This window comes from Miniopterus schreibersii (genome assembly GCF_964146895.1).
Source record: "Miniopterus schreibersii genome assembly, chromosome: 3".
Taxonomy (NCBI): domain Eukaryota; kingdom Metazoa; phylum Chordata; class Mammalia; order Chiroptera; family Miniopteridae; genus Miniopterus; species Miniopterus schreibersii.
The window spans coordinates 54032921-54045111 of NC_138103.1; the positions used below are offsets into that span (position 1 = coordinate 54032921).

Genomic DNA, 12191 nt, shown 5'->3' on the forward strand with positions numbered 1-12191 from the left:
AATAGAAATAGAAATCTGGACTTCAAAGACGAGGTTATGGACAGAGACTTAAATTTGAGAAGTACTCAGAGATAAAAGTGATTCCTGAAACAGAGGCTGTTGAAACTGATGGGAGCAGGGGCTAAGGACAGTTCTGTGGAGATTGCCTCTATTTAAGGGGCCAGGGAGGGTGAAGAGCAGAGTAAATGCCGAGAGAGAAGGAATCATCAGAGTGGTAGGAAGGGAATTAGAAGGGTCCCTGCCATGGAAACCAAGCGTTTTGAGAAATATATCATTAGAATTAAATATGACAAATGCTCGTGGAAGATGAGAACTGAGAAAAGTTTCATGAACATTAGTCATTAGATCAGTCATGACCTCTGTGCTTACAGTTTCCTTAGAGTGGCAAGAGCAGAAAGCACAAGGCGGAAAACCAGTATGTATGAACTGCCCTTCAAAACGGTTTGACTCTGAAAGGGAATAAGAGGAGGTACAGGAACTTATGGAGGCGGCAAGAACTTAGGGTTTGTTTTAGTAATGGGGAACTCATGCTATTTTAGAAGGAACCAGTAGGGAAGGCTGAATTCCAGAGCTAGAGGATCAGTGTCTCTGAAGAGATAGGGGTTGGGCGAAAGAAAGAGCACAAGAGAAGGGATGAAGTTCCATGGGGAGATTCTGGATGAAAGGGTGGGTGTTGAGGAAACACATGTGGCCTCAGCTCTCCCAGGAAAGTGGAAGAAACTGCCACCTATTGTGAATTGAAAGTTGAAATGGGAGGCTCTAGAGAAAAGAGGATTGAAAGAATACTTGGAAGGGATGCGATAGCCTGTAAACACAGGATGAATGAACAGATCCTCAGGTCATTGTGAAGGCCTGCCTGGGGCTATGCGACGTAACAGGAGTATGTAGCACCCAAAGCAGAACAGTTCACAGTTCAACAGTGCAGAATGATTTGTACAGAAACAGGATAATACAGAAAGGACATGACAGGTACAATAAAGTCCATATAAGGAAAGGGACAAGTGGAGCCAACACTGAGTGGACAGGATGGAAGCCTGGTGAGGAGGTGGAAGGAGGGAGCCTCGTAGTCGGCGGGCTAGGGGAGGCCTGCCCACCACAGGGAGGCGTAAACGGCAGGACAAGGTAACTGTTACTCTGGACACCATAAATTTTCTTTCTTTCCTTTTTGTTGTTTGAACTAAAAAATTCTTCCTGGATAATAAACGAGGATATATTCTAAAAGTGAAATGTACTTTGGCATTTCTGAAAGCATCAATTAAACTACTTAGTTAGGAAAGTTGGATTTTGTTCCCCATCTTCTTTATCTTTTCGCTGATGTCTTCAGATGAAGTCTGCGTTAAGAGGAAGGAAAAAAGTTGTCAGAGTTGTAAATTATAGAATGACATCTACCATGTGGTTCTTCTGTCACTTTCACTAATATTGCTTAGCATTTTGAGTTTTAAAAATAACACAGTTATTGAGATTTAAAACTCTGTGGATGCAGAATACATTTTTTGAAAATAAGACTTTTTACTATGCATAGCCAATTATAGTCCACTGAGAAAATGATGTATTTTTCCAATACATTTTTATTATGTACTTAACTGATGGACCTTCCCAGCTTCTTCATAGACATTCCACTCCCATCAGCCACTGTACATAATATACTTCTTAGGAATCTACTTAAATTCGTATTTACCTGTGAGGCTCGATTGGCTCCAGAGGAGACAGTCCTTTTTTCCTTGAGTAAATTATACATATTTTAGAAAACTATCTAAAAACATATTTACCTCATATGGAATTCTGGTCTCAAGGGTAATTAAGACCAGCTTTTAAAAAGCATAGCCAATGCACTTTAACTCTCTCAGGTAAATAAAGTATATTTTATAATCATCTAAGAACAATTTTTCTCCTCCTTTCCTTCTCTTTCCCTTCTCCTGTAACTATCACTTGCCTCTTTTATATACATATTTAGTAATTATTTCAATGTTTCCTCAGATACTGCTTTTCTCTTGGGGGTCAGGACACCAGTTATGCTTTCCTTCCATTCCACGATGGGCAACTATACACAGAAAAGGCACAGTCTGCCCTACATGTAATTTCTAGAAGGGAAGTTACTTTATGAAGATCCAGATTCTTCTGCATATACATTTTCTTTAGTCTTCACATTTTAAGAAGGAGGTTCCAATATTGAGGAATCTACTCATAAAGCTAAAAGTAGAGTTTTGTTTGCTAAGAGATGGGTAATTGAATGCGCACTATATTTTGAGCTTATTTTCAAAATGGAAGTAATATCTGAAAGTAAATATGCAGTAACATCATTGTAGCTATTTGCCAAAGTAACTTTATACCACAATCATTATTAAAACTAAAGAAATAAATGAAACTTCTTAGAAATACATGCTTTTGCACTTAGCTGTTTTGCACTCCTAAAACATTCTTTACACGCTGATTACTTTGCATGCATTGAATAATGAAAATGCACAACCCATTCTTTCTTTGTCCTACAAAACTATTGAAATAGTTCCCCCAGGAAGAAAGCAGTAGGAAATCCATGTGACAATAATTGTTAGGTGGTTTGTACAAACCATGTGAGAATAAAACTGAAAACTTGAAAAAGGTGTTTTCTAGAAACTGTAAGGTGAGTGTAAGGAGTAGAATAATGCCCAGTTTATTTATCTTCTTCTCTGCCTCTGAGGACCAGCCCTTGGCATTTCATGAAGTGGCTGTGGATAAATGTCACCGCCGTGTGCACTCTTCCACTGTGAGGTCAAGGCTTCTACTGCTCTCTTTCCACACAGGGTAATTGGGACCTGAGCGTTTATCCTGCACTGTCCGAGCCAGTGCAAGCCCCTGAACCACATCCTCTGGATTTAGGGCTTATAAACCCTCCCTATTAAAATATTTGCAGTAACTGATAAGCTTCAAGACTTGGGTTGATGGTCTAAATCTTAATCAACTTTTCTACCTAAATTAGTCTTAGAACTCAGGTGACCAGGCGTTCTCGTTTGCCTTAACAGAGTCCCCATGTACACCTGTTACCCTGCTGTATATTAATAGTGCCCAGTTTTGCGTTCTGAAGTGTCTTGGTTTAGATGATAAAGGAGGTGATCTCTCTACTTACATGAATTCTTTGGATTGAGTTTTCTTTTCCTTGTGTGCTTTTGTGTTTGTGGTTTTTCTGTCTATTAATGGTTATGTTTTCTTTTTACTACTCAGCTAAATTTTAGGATATTTTAAAGAAAAGTCTCTACTTTTCATCAAAGTCATCCAGGGACCATTTTAAAATGTAGATTCCTTAGGCCCACCCTAAGAGATTCTAATTCAGTAAGGATGGAGTGGGATCCAGGGATTTCATTAACTAGGTGATTCTTAGTCACTTCAGAGTTTGAGAATTTTAGTTTTAAGCACCTGGAAACTCAACTTAGCTATTTGACCCCTAACTTCTGAACTAAGGCACATGCAAAGGCATATAACTACTCCAAGATGATCAGCTGCAGCCTGACTAGGTGATACTGACAGATTTGAACAACTAATATTTCCCCAGCTAGCTCAGAGGCCTTGTCCTCACTACCTTGTCCTAGCTGGAACTCAGGTGATCATTTTGGATGAAATTCAGGCCAAAGAATCCTTTCCCAGTTCTCTTACAAGCACATAAACACTGCTTCAGTCAGGCGAATTAATTGATATATCTGAGCAAGCTATTTTGAATATTTTGCAAGGTGAGTGGTGGGCAGGGATTGAATAGTGGTTCATTTCTGGAAGGTTGATCCTAGAACAAAAGGCAGATCGTTAAGTGATTCAGCTCCACCACTCTGCATTCCTTTATGCGGCATTCTGCCGCGCACAATCAAGGACACATGCCATTCAACAGCGGCTCTGTTTTGCTGACACTCTCAAAGTCATTTTTTTTTTTCCACAGCTGTCAGGGCTCTGCACACTTTACGAATTCCTTCTGGGGACTTGATCCTCACATTCCACGAGGCAGAAGAAGCGTGCACCTGAACAAAAGGAAGTGAGGACTCTTGGCCTCCCAAAGATCAGGGCTAGAGGCCTCGCACATATTAACAAACTCTTGTTTACATTCTCCAGGTCATTTTTATTAGTCTTTCAAGGACACCTGCTTTTGAGAGACCTTAACAATTTTTTTTCCTTACGCTCATCTTCGCCCCCTCCTTCCACCCTACCTTGGCCCTTCTCCTATACGCTATTTCGCATGCCTGGGCTCTGTAGAAGGAAATTAAACTGTGATTTGGTATGCTAAATTACCTGAACTAAAAACTATAATTTGCAATATTATTAAGTCATCACTGTCATGGATTTCAATTTCTTTCTGTTCAAACCCCTAACTCCAGCATCGCTCTTTTTGGTTATTACTGAAAGAAAAAAAGGAGAAAGAAAAGCCCTTGGTTGCTCTACTGGCCGATAGTGTCTTTCAGGAAAGTTCAAATAGCATGCTTCTCACCTCAGCCAGGCCAGTTTTCAGTTAAAAACTCCACAGTACTTTCAGGGTGTGCTTGCTCATCTAGGGACACCTGGGAAAGATCTAGGGCTGCTTGGGTGCTGCTGACAGCTTGGGCCAGTTGCAGGAAATGGGAATTCCAGCTTTTATTTCCAGAGAAACCCTGACCAGGTTCCAGTCCTGGGTGATGAGGGCTTTCCTTTCTGAACTGCTATTTCCAGTCTTTTGTGGAACACCTGGGTGTTTCCTGTTAGCTGGAAGCATCAATGGCCTACAACAGCCAGAGCCTACTCCTTTCTTCTGCTATATGCTCTATGTTGCTGCATTGAGTTAGGCATCAATATTTTCTGTAAGAGTGGACCAGTCAGGATAGGATAGGTTTTGCTGCAGTAGCGACTCCAAATCTTGGGGGCTCAGAACCACAGTGCTTTATGTCTGTTTAAACAGTGTTCACCGCAGGAAGGCAGGGTCTTTGCTCCTTACCTTGGCTGTCATCCTTACCTGGGGCCCTAGGCTGACAGTGCAACCACTATTTTGCCAGTTACCAAGTTGGAGGGAGAGACATGGCAAAGCACACACTGACTTAATTTTAAGGCTTCCTCCTGGAAGCAACACAGACGATTGCTGCTCACCTTTCATTGGCCAATGCAAGGCACTTCCAGGAGCTGAAGTACAATCTTACCACAGGCCTGAGAAGAGAGGGCCAGAATATTTGTGCATGATCTTAATGATTACTACAAAGGTGTAGGAGTTGCATGAGTCTAAAATAATGAAGGGAGAAAATGACCATAAAAAAACAAGTCTTGTCTACCCCAAAATATGTAATTGAAGCCATTAACAACTCAATGCTTCCCCTTCACTTAAATAACATTACAAAGGCAAGGTGCAGACTTCAGTCACCGTTGGGAACTGGCAGTGCTGAAAGTGATCACAGGTTCCTGTGCCTGCTCCCGCCCCTGTGACTGCCCAGGCGTGGCCAGTAGCACAGCGCCGATGTGCTCTGCAATATGTCAGTAGTGTTCTAGGGAATACGGAAGCTGAAATATGCTATATCTTCTCTTTGTCTCTCACTCACCACGTCTCCACTGAAGGATATAGATTCTCCCCGGTGATTGTACAGATTAGGGTAACGGATCACTCAGGCTCTGGAGTCAGACTTCCTCAGTTTAGATTCCAGCTCCATCATTTACTAGTTAAATGACCTTGGGTAAATTGCCTAACCTCTCTATAGTCTCAGTTTGCTCATATATCTAATGGATATAGTAGTAGTATTTACTTTACAGCATTGATAAAGTATATTTATAGCTCTTGGCCCAAGGCTCCATAAATGTTATCCCTAGAAGGAGACCACTTACACTTCTCTTATTCACTTTAATACAGTATTATAGATTCTGAAACTTGGGGAAACTAGCTCTTTTCCCACTGCATTATTTAATAAAATATTTCCAATATTTTTCATCAAAAGCAGGTTTCAGGATACAGGGCTGCATATATCTTAAGTACTAAGGGATGTCACCTATTAAAACACCACTGCAGGTGTCTTTTGCCCAGTCATCCACAGCAAATACTTCTGTCGCTCAAAGAAAACATTTTTCTTTAGTATCCTTAATGGCAGATTGGACTGACAAAAATTATATAGGCTGGCGAGTATTGTGAACCTCTTTCAAGGTTGATCTAAGTATTTAAATATGATGCACATAACCTAATAAGATATGGATGCTCAGAATCTAAACATAACCCAGGTCATGACATAAGCCAAGGACGAGAATGCTGTGGGGGCCACAATTACAGCAGAAGTGTGAAGGAGAACTATTTCTTGACCTTCTAGAGTAAGTTCATCTCCCAGACTTCTGACTGTGTTGAGCGCCCCTGAATGGGCAGGCCTGTCTGTTCATATAGTTAGTCCACTGTTGAACAGTCAAGGTAACAGCATCTTGTCTTCACCCAGGAAAGTAAAATAGGTACAACCTACTTCTCTCATTTTTTCCCTTAGTTTGCAGACCCAACAGAAAGCTTGAAATATAATGTTACAGTACTTTTGGCTCCAAGAAATTCTTCTTGAAAGCTATTACTATCATCATAGAACCTACTAAGACAAGGATCGAGAAACTTGGAGTGCTCAGGACAGTGCTCAAGAAGTAGGTGTGCAAGGGAATATTAACTATATTTTCCAGGACATTCCATGGCTATTACTAGAATGAACAAAGGTCACCAAGTAACAGCTTGCCCCACCGAAATTTTATTTCTTGTCAAAGATTTGAATCAGCAATGCAGAACTAAATGTTTTAGAGCATGGAGACAAGGAGGTCAAGCAGTCACAGGTTTTGTTCTGTCACCACAAAGGATATACCTGCCCCTTCTAACCATGTCAGAATGTCCCTGATAAAATAGGAGGCTGAGTTAGAAAGTTGGCAGGGAGCCATGTGTATTCAGAGCCACTCTGAGGAATCTTGTCAAGGGACTACTGTTCTGACAGTGTTTCAGGAGTACCAACCCCACTGAACCCTCCTTTTTAACAAACACTAAGTCCTCACTATACATGCAACTGTGGCATGTGTTTGACTGGTCTGGGAAATGCTTTCCTCTGCAAGATAAACAAGGAAACTGAGTTTAAAAGTCAATGTATCTCTGGAAGATCCAGAAGTAGAATAAAATTCACATCTGTAAATCTAATCATCTGGGTTAAAATGATCTAATTTGACATTAGTATCAGATCTGTCTAATAGCTTCAAAAGCTTAATTTATTGTGGAATAATTATTCTAATTCAGTTAGTATTAAAGATTACTAAGCAACCAGTCAGAAGACCTGAATTCTAGCTCTGACTGTCTGGAACAAGTACCTTTTCCTCTCTTGGCCTAATATATAAAATAGGTTATTTGACTAGAGCAGAGGTCAACAAACTACAGCCCATGTGCCAAACCCAGCCCACTGCCTGTTTTTGTAAATAAACTTTTATTGGAGCACACCTACATCCATTTGTCCTTGTAGCATCTATGACTGCTATTGTACTACAGTGACAGAGTTGAATAGTTGCAGCAGAGGCTGTATGTCCTACCAAGCTGAAAATGTTTACTATATAGCCCTTTACAGAAAAAATTTACTTACTCTTGGATTAGAAACTAAGCTATATTTTCTATTTCTTTATCTGCAAAATGGGAATACAAATAGTATGTTATAATATTATAAGAACCAAATTATAGGTCCTTATACAATTCCTATATAGTAAATGTTAGCTAACATATAACTATATATTTGTTAATTAAATGGTGACATAACCACTACAGAAGAAATAGTTGCTGCTGCAGTGCTCGGCTGAGTAAGATATTGCATGGAAAGGTTAAGATGTTAGTTTATTGGAGTAACATAACCCAACATAGCCTATTCCATAGGCTGACTGTATTAACATTCTAAAGAATGCTAGAAATTCACATTATCTAATTATTAACTTGATATTTGAGCCAACCTTTGAAGGCTAAGTCAGATTCAGGCAAGTGAAGAGAGGAGTCCAAAGTATTCAAGGTCAAGGGAAGAAGGATGCCTAGGAGGCACTGAGGAGCAGCGAGTAGAAGAATTTGGCTGGAGCAAAATATTGGGATACAAGAGTTGTGAATGACAGAACTAGAAAGGTTGGTTGTGGCCAGATCGTACAGTTTTGAGCACTGGAGCCAGGAATGTGGAAAATTTTTTATGTGCATTGAGATCCACTGAAGGTAAGGTTTCTAAACTTGAAAGAATTAGTGTTTCTAGAATAATGTATCTATCTTTATGGTACAGAATGCATTAGTGAAAAAAGAAACAAGAAATTAACTTCATTTTATAGAGAGGAATTTCAGTTTTGTCTGCACAGTTGTTATGATTATAAGGATGTTTTATATTTGTTTATATTTTTTCTTACATCCCTTTCTGAAACTTCACTTAAGCCTAGTTTAACAAGTGTGTTTAAAATATAGTAGCTAAATGCGCAAATATAAAAAACGAATTCATGTTTTTATAGCTACTTAAAAAGCATCATTTTACATGTACTTCAAAAAACATTTATAATGTTTTTGGTTTATTTAACAACACTTATTGAGGGCCTACTGTGCTAAAGATAGGGGAAAATGAATAAAACATAGGTTCTTCCTTCACTAAGGGGGAAAAAGTGACAAAAATAAGTTAATACAGGCCCAAAAGTAATTTGAGTATTCAGATGGAGCACAATGGAATGTCTTTTCTCTACACCTCTAGCTGTCACATTACTCTAACTGCCCTCTATCCCTACCCCTGAAAAGAAAAGAAAAGAAAAAAAGAGAGAGAGCAAAAAAGTGAAAATGATCCCAGGAGGATCCAATCTAATTTTACATATATTACTCATGCCTCCTCCTCATTCCCTCCGGAAAAATGGAAAGAAATAGCCACTCTGTAAGAACAGGTCAAGAAAGCCAACGCAACTCCTTCATCCTGCTTTGTATCTTGCACCACAGAGCTCTCTCAGCTCTGGCACCGCCATGGGATCCCCATCTAGAACATAACAGACCCATGTGGGGGAAAGGCTAGGTCACTTGTGGATTACTGCTCCCAAACAGGAAGGTGGTCATTAAGCAAGTCCTCAGACCCAAGCCCCTGAACTCCCTCCTGGACCTTGCTGTACTGGAGTCTACTCACAGGCATAAGCCACAGCTGGAGAGCATTTTTACTTTATGCAGGTGGGAGTCTATCATAAGAATGCTCTGGAGTCTGTCTTCTTGTCCTGTTTTTCACCGTTTTAAAAGCACATGGTTGTCCGACAGGAAATGCTTTGTGTCCAGGCTCCATCTTTCATACTGTATTTTGGGAAAGGAACTGAACATAGGTTGTGGATGTAATTTAATTAAGAATTACTGTTTGGTAAGAAAACCCAATTGCTTCAGAAATGATCACGTGGCTAAGATGCTGTTATAATGAGGCCACTAACAGATCAGTGCGCCGTTTATCAAAACTCTACGAGGATTAAGTCAACTCATCACTCTTGCCTTCCTTGCATCTGATAATGCGTCATAGCTGCCCTGTCACCCCAGCCCCAAACCGGGTTTCACCAACAATGTGTTGCTTCTTCTGCCTTTTCTTCATCATCTCACTACCACTGCCGTAAGTAGGTCCTCATTTTCTCTGGCTGGAACCAGCTCTGGCCTCCGAATGGGTCTCCTCAACTGCAGGGACCTTGTGTGTTTGCCTTGGTCACCACTGCATCCCCAGGACCAAATATAGTCCCTGGCACACAGTAAACGCTCAGTAAACACGGGTGGGATGAATGCATCGTAAAGAACAGTCCTGATCTGAATTGATTCCTTGCTCAAAAACCTTACCGTCTCCTCGTTTCCCATGACATAAAGTCCAACCCTCCCTCACGGAGCATTCGAGGAGCCTCAGAGCGTGGTTCACAGTCTGACATTCTGGTATTCATCCTCTCTATACACCATCATGTACTTGTTCCAACCAAACCAGGCGACATTACTTTTTCAAGACAGGAACTTTTGCCTCCCACGAATGCCTAGGAAGCCCTCTCGGCCATTTCTGCCAGTCCAGTCTTGCCTATCCCTTGAGAAGCGGTGCTCATCCCCCTTCCTTCAGCTTTTCTGACGGTATAATAAACTTGTCATTTGTGGGGAGCTTGCTATATGCTAGTCCACATTTTCTTCTCACGAATACCCTGTGAGGAAGATCTGTTTATCCCCAGTATAAAGACTGTGAAACTGAAACTCAGAGCCATTTTAAGGATTTGGTGGAGTTTGCACAGCACAGGTTGGGTGGGATTCGAATCCAATGCTGAAGCCCCTGCCCTATTTATCCCACTATCCACCATGATGTTCCTGTGTGTTTTGGAAGCACAGAGGCTTCAGTCAAGGCTTGGGGTTCAGCATGGACAGGACTTTAAAACAACCTTAGAAAATCAGGAGCGCTCACACATAAAAGTAAAAAATTGGAGTTTGAGCTTCTGTTGAAAAATAGGAAGTTTCTGGCAGCAGTGGGTCTGGGTTTCCACATGGCCATGATTCAGGGGAGCTGTTGCGTGTGTCCCTCTCCATGGTGCGCGTTCTCTCACCCAGCCTGGCCATTACGGGCATTTGAGTTGGTGTCCCTGAGAGCAACTTGTTGGCAGCTGTCATAAAGCACGTCTCAGGTTCTCCCTTGTCTCATTGACTGTCCTGAGGCTGCAGGCTGTGTCCTTTATTTCTGTCCTCTCTGCTCTTGGCCCCTCCCTAGCATGAAATCGGTGCTTGGCATGTGGTAGACCCTCGATTATGTTTTTATTGAAGTGAATAGTAAGTAAGTTGGCAGGTTTACTCAGCAACCCAACATTTACTACTACTCCAAACACAGTCTTTGGGTTAATTTTAGTGTAGTCAATTCTGATTTAGTCCCATCTGTAGGAAAATGGTAGAGGTGACAAAGCATTGAATAACTACTCAAGTTTTTTTACATTGGGTTACACTGATGTTTCCATAGATTTTTATGTTTGTTCCCGACTATTCTCACCGGTAGTTATAAAATCATTTGCTGTCCCCTTGAAGTCTTCCCCGCTCCCACCAGTTGCCATCTCCCCATCTCTCTATGCCTCCAGATAGGATCCTAAGGATTCATTAGCCTGTCTTCTTCTGGGCAAGAACTGAGCATTACCATTTTAGTATTGCTCACACTCAGCACACAGCCTGGTGGGAAATAGGAGTTCAGTACAGTTTCAATGACTGAATTATCACGTTAGTACATGCACAGTAGAAAGAAAGGTGATCTAACTGATGTTTCCTTAGTCTGACTTGAAGGGACATAGATGCTACTTCATCAAGTTAATCAATGGTATTGATAGTTTAATATAGTATTTTTCTTTATATTTCCTTCTACTTAAAAATTTAACACTAAATTCTTAAACACCAAAGGGATATTCTGTTTTCCAATCCTTGGCAAAACCAAGAGGCTTCAGAAATTTCTAATTCTTCTTTTGAAGTGGTTTTAACAGGCAGTGAGTGGGGTCTGGCCTGTGCTTATGAAGCCCCTGGGGAAGGCTATGCATTTGATCAGCTGGTCAGCAGCCACCATTCCTGGCTCAACTCCAACTTCACTGAGACAAATGACAGCTACATACTCTATTGTCTTAGTATCACCAAGCCCAAGAAATGAAAAGCCAGTAGAAATACTTAAAACAAATAACGAAGATGTATATTTTATTTTTTGCTGTTGAGCTTTAGTGGGAGTGTTAGAATAATTTCTCCTGATAGTTTTCCACTTTCCATAACTTTCACCCCAATATTTTTTATTGCCTTAATGACACTCAAGATTCTGCCTTAAACTACACAGCTTATGTGATACAATTTAAACATTCTGGAAATAAAATAAGTGCTAACATTTATGGAATATTCCTGTGGGCCAAGTGCTAGGGTGAGCATTTTAATTTTATTATATTTGATCCTTATAACAATCGTAAGAAATGGCTATTACTGTTAACCCAGATCTCACATATGAGGATGTAACCCAGACCTCACACATGAGGACACTGAGGTTTCGAGAGGTTAAGACGCAGATGCGTGGCACGGAGTGGAATTCCAGTTCAGGTCGTGCGGGCACCTGCCCCTCTGCTCCCCCAACATTCTGCTCCCAGGCTGCTTGGCAGAAATTCCCACCAGGGAGGTGCCTGTGACTCTCACCAGAGGAAGTTCCTCATTTGGTGGCATGGCTGCTATTATTCAACTATTACTGAAGCATCTGAGAGGAAGCTAGACCCAAGTTCAATTTAAA

The 12191-nt window shown here is 40.9% G+C and overlaps 1 protein-coding gene across 8 annotated transcripts in view; it reads left to right on the plus strand.

Moving 5' to 3' along the window:
• Window positions 1-12191, plus strand: part of MCTP1 (multiple C2 and transmembrane domain containing 1) — a gene marked incomplete at both ends in the record, with an annotated part of 426668 nt that overhangs the window by 378363 nt on the left and 36114 nt on the right. The window lies entirely within an intron of this gene.